At 39.5% G+C, this 5,359-nt stretch overlaps 1 long non-coding RNA gene across 1 annotated transcript; it reads left to right on the top strand.

The window, feature by feature from the left end:
- Nucleotides 1-2,315: 2,315 nt before the first annotated feature.
- LOC122722491 lies at nt 2,316-2,676 on the top strand. The gene is made up of 2 exons (XR_006349409.1): nt 2,316-2,446; nt 2,576-2,676. It is a non-coding gene; the product is annotated as an uncharacterized LOC122722491 (long non-coding RNA).
- Nucleotides 2,677-5,359: the final 2,683 nt, after the last annotated feature.

Genomic DNA, 5,359 nt, shown 5'->3' with positions numbered 1-5,359 from the left:
TATGATGTGTTATATGCCTTGCATGTGCTAGTTGAGGAACATTCAGGGACGAATGTTCTTAAGGGGGGGAGAATATAATACCCGGCTAAACTCCGGTATCGGAATTCCTACCGTCCGGTGGAATCTCAGGTGTCGAAGACTTCTAGAAGGGTAAAACCATGTTTTTATAAAATGTTTTAATGTAATTTATGTTTTTTAAGCAAGAAAGAAAATGAGTTTTTGCATGAAAATAGCATTGGAGGAAAACTCAGGTTCGGCCGCCGAACATGCATGCGCTTCGGGAGTGCTTTAGGCCCCCGAAGGCATAAGTGAGAGAAGTCCAGGTTCGGCCGCCGAACATGGCATGCATGCGGAGGCACATTAGGCCCCCGAAAGTGGCCTGGCCAGCCACCTATAAAGGGGTCCCCATGTCCGAACGGGTGAGCTTTTTCTCCCCATTTTCGGCCAACGTGAGTCTCTGCCACTCTCATGCCGATCTTGAGTTCTTCCTTCAAATCTTCCATGATTTTTATGAGTATTCACCTTTGTTTTGAAGATTTTTTAAGCAAATAGCAAGTTTTGGAGCTTGGAGGTTCAAGGAACTCGATCTCTCCCATCTCCGAGCTAGGATCGTTTTTCCTCTCGATCTTCAAGAGGTAAGAGCCGATCTTGAGCTCATTATATGTTTTAAACAAGTTTCAAGTTGATTCTTGGGGTAGAAATGCATGCATAGGTTAGTTGAGCTTTGTTAGGTTTTGTGTTGTGTTTATGGATAATGTAGGTTGCTGAGTTGCTTTTGATGTGTTGTAGTTGGGGTTTAGGATAGTTTGAAACCCCTAGGAGCTTATGTATGTGTTTATGCATGATTGAAGGTTTTGGGAGGCAAATGTGCATAAGAGCCGAGTTTCTGCCACTTTGGGAGAAACTCAGGTTCGGCAGCCGAAGGGACTTTCGGTCGCCGAACCTGCCTGTGGAGGCAAGCTTTCAGCTGCCGAAGCCTACCCCCGAAAGTGGACTTTCGTCTCTGGAGGGGACTTTCGGCCGCCGAAGGTGCCGCCGAACATGCATGAGTTTCGCCTCTGGAGAGAACCTTCGGCCGCCGAAAGTGCCGCCGAAGGTACATGGCTTTCGGCTCTGGAAGGACTTTCGGCCGCCGAACCTGCCGCCGAAAGTGCCCTGTTCAGCCCTCCTTTGCATGAATTCTTTGATTGTTTTGAGGTGTTTTAGGGGGTTTTTGGGGGATATTTTTAGAGTCTTGTTCTAGTATGTTTGGTCCCTTATTTGAGTCCACCTGTGTAGGTTCAGACCCAAGGAACCGAGGACCCCAGCAGTGAGTCAGCTGCTTCAATTCATTGTCAGAGTTAGCCTGAGGTGAGTAGAATAAACCTTATGTTTTAAGTTAATGCAAGTTTTAGCATGAATCATGCATCACGAATGCCATGTGATATAATAGGTTGTTGCATTAGAATCCATGAATATGTTGCACTGCATTCTTTATTGTGGATGTGGGTGAATGTTGTATGATCCAATTAGTCCCTAAGGAAAGACCAGGACCCCATTCTACGGCCTGGCACGGTATGAAAGACCAGGACCCTATTCTACGGCCTGGCACGGTATGGAACGTGAAGACTAGGTGCCTAGATGAGGCCCTGGGGCAATGGTAAGTAATGTTATGATATGACAGGAAGACCAGGACCCCATTCTATAGCCTGGCACGGATATGATGTTGGGACTATTTGGTGACAGGTTCACCCTTGATGTGATATGTCTGTGATATGATGCATTACATGATGGCATATATTTTAAATGTCTTAGTATTCTGCTCACTGGACTCTAGTAGCTCACCCCTTTCCCTATATCCCCCAGGTTTGCAGGTACGGGCTAGATCAGGGAATCAAGAAGAGTAAAGTCATGTGATTTGTAAAATGATGTAAAGTTATGATCAGTCATGTTATGTAATATTGATATTGAGGATTAGAATTGTGCTTGATCATAGTATGTTTGGATAATCCCATGTATGTACATGATCTATGTTTTATGATGTTTATGTTCAACCAAGCTTGATGTTTGATGAGATACCCCATTGGAGCATGTGATGAGACTCCAGTGTGTGGTTTATGTTTATGTTTATGTGCATGCACAGGTTGAGCTTGGTAAAAGAAAAGAAAAAGTTCTCATGTTTATGTATATGTGTGATCATGTATGGGATTTGACAGGGATTCAGGATGTATGTTTGGCTTGCTACGGGTCCCGGTGACCTTATGTCGATCTGGATCCTAGCGCCGGTAGCGGTCCGGTTTTTGGGTCGTTACAAGAAGCAAACGAGCATGTCCAACAAATTCAAAAAGAAGCAAGTGAACAAGTAAATGATGTTAAGAAGCAAATGGATGAGAAACTTGTAGAGATGAATAGAATATGAGAGTAGAAATTCAAGATGCTTTTGGAGAAAAACAATAATATTGCATCAGTAAGTAATTAAAAACTAAGTCTCATTTTTTTTCTAATATAAAATTTTTTGTAAGCTATATAACTAGTATGAACCTTATCTATTTTATATAATTTTGTTATTAATATTTTCAAATAAAATTTTATACAGCCTATGGAGGATTCCCAAGATGATGAAATTGGAGGATGATTTGCAGTATATTTGAAGTTTTGGATTTTGAAGCAGCCAGCAGCCTTATAATACTACTTTTAGAAAATTTAGATATTAATATTAGTATTAGTATAGTATTATAATTTCAAGTATTTTTAGTGTGATTGCTTTATGACTTAAATTAGTTTATTTTGGATATTAGTTATTTTGGATTAAATTTATTGTTATTTTATAATTGTCATTCTGATTGAGTCTTAATATTAATATATAATTATTTTATAAATTTAAATTTTAGCTAAATTTTTTATATAAATTTTATATTCTATTATAAATTTTACCAAAATTATTAATAGATAAATAACATATGTAATAGTAAATTATAATATAATCCCATTAAATAATAATAAATTAAATAAATATTACATTTTAGCTACAAATAATTAATAGTAGCCGTATGTACTATATTTAGAATAGCTTCTAATTTAATAATTTCGTGGCTTTATTCAATAGTTATAAAATAAAATTAAGTGTAATAATTATACTAGAACTTGTCACTTTCTTATTTTTGTGGCTATAAATTTTATTCTTGCCTTATAATTATTTAAATGTGGCTAATAGTAAATATTTTTTGTCATACAATTAAGTTTATGGCTAATAGTAAATATTTAAATGTGCTTACAAATATTCCATTCTCGTGGCTAATAACTAGCCACAATATTTATTTTTAATGGCAATATTTTTGCTTCATTTAAATAAAAAGTGTGACTATAAATATTTATTTTAGCCACAACACAGGTAAATTCTGTAACTAAACTTTAGTTACGCCACTTCTAGCTACGGCATGTCACGGGAAAAATATGTTGTGGCAAAAGCATCTAGCCACCAAAATTCTATTTTTAGCTACAATTTATTTTGTGACAAGATATGGATAATGTTGTAGTGATTGCATGATTGCAAAATGGCTGAAGGTGAATCAGTTAGTGCTCACCTTGCTAGGCTTGGCTACCCTCTGAGTTTAGAACTCTCCACGGATTTGATCCTACATTCTTTACCTGGCAGTTATTCTCAATTTGTCATGAACTATAACATGAACAATATGGAGAAATCCATTCCTGAGCTGCATGGGATGCTAAAAACAGCTGAGGTGAATGTTAAGAAAAAGCCTACCCAAATTTTGAATGTCAATAAGGGTAAGCCCATGAAAAATAAGGGGAAGCCCAAGTCTAAAGGTGGTAATGGGCCTAAGGGACGAGGCAAGCCTAAATGGCAATCCAAGTCAAAAGTTCCTAAGGAAATAGTTGCTAAGGAAGGAATCTGCTTTGCATTGCAAGAAACCAGGGCATTGGAAGAGAAATTGCAAACTCTTTTTGGATGAGTGTAAGAAAAAGAAGAGTAGTGCCGAAGACAGCGTTTAGGACCAGATATGGGCACTATGAGTTCCTTATGATGCCGTTCGGGCTAACCAATGCCCCTGCAGCATTCATGGACCTCATGAATAGGGTTTTCAGTCAGTATTTGGACCACTTTATTATTGTCTTCATAGATGATATCTTAGTGTATTCCAGAAACGCAGAGGAACATGCCCATCATCTGAGGACAGTTTTGCAGACCCTGAGAGAGCATGGCTTGTATGCCAAGTTCTCCAAATGTGAATTCTGGTTGAGGAGCATTTCGTTCTTGGGGCATGTTGTGTCAGAACAGGGAATTGAAGTGGACCCCAAGAAGGTAGAAGCCGTGGCTAACTAGCCTAGACCCACTACAGTAACAGAGATCAAAAGCTTTTTGGGTTTGGCAGGTTACTACAGGAGGTTTGTATAGGACTTCTTCAGAATTGCCGCTCCTATGACCAGATTAACCAAGAAGAATCATAAGTTTGTATAGTCTGATCAATGTGAAGAGAGTTTCGAGGAGCTAAAGAAGAGGTTGACGTCAGCACCGGTGTTAGCTCTGCCTACCAGTAATGAAGACTTCACAGTTTTCTGTGATGCATCCCGTGTGGGACTAGGTTGTGTGTTAATGCAGAAGGATAGGGTAATTGCTTATGCATCTAGGCAGTTGAAGAAGCATGAATTGAATTATCCTACACATGACCTAGAGATGGCAGCAGTGATCTTTGCACTTAAGATGTGGAGGCATTACCTGTATGGGGTTAAATGTGAGATCTTCACAGATCATAAAAACCTGCAGTACATCTTGAGTCAGAGAGAGTTGAATCTGAGGCAGAGAAGATGGGTAGAACTGCTTAGTGATTATGATTACAAAATCCAGTACCATCCGGGTAAGGCAAATGTTGTGACGGATGCCCTAAGCCGGAAATCACTTGGCAGTTTATCCCATATCACAGCAGAGAGAAGATCGGTGGTGAGAGAGTTCTACAAGCTCATTAATGAGGGACTGCAGTTGGAGTTGTATGGTACAGGGGCTCTAATAGCTCAGATGAAAGTGACACCCGTGTTTCTGGAGCAGGTGGCTCAGAAATAGCATGAGAACCCAGAGTTGATGAAGATAGCAAGATCAGTGCAAGTAGGTAAGAATGAAGAGTTCAAATTTGATGACAAAGGGATCCTCCGCTATGGAAATAGGTTATGTGTACCAGATGACGTAAGTCTGAAGGGAGACATTATGAGGGAAGCTCATAATGCTAGATACAGCATTCACCCTGGAGCCACCAAAATGTACCAAGATCTGAAGAGAGTTTATTGGTGGCCAGCTATGAAAAGGGAGGTGACACAGTTCATGTCCGCCTGTGAGGTATGTCAAAGGGTGAAGCTGAAACATCAGAAG

This window comes from Manihot esculenta, chromosome 18, assembly GCF_001659605.2.
Source record: "Manihot esculenta cultivar AM560-2 chromosome 18, M.esculenta_v8, whole genome shotgun sequence".
NCBI lineage: Eukaryota > Viridiplantae > Streptophyta > Magnoliopsida > Malpighiales > Euphorbiaceae > Manihot > Manihot esculenta.
This window is presented reverse-complemented; position numbering and strand designations above follow the sequence as displayed.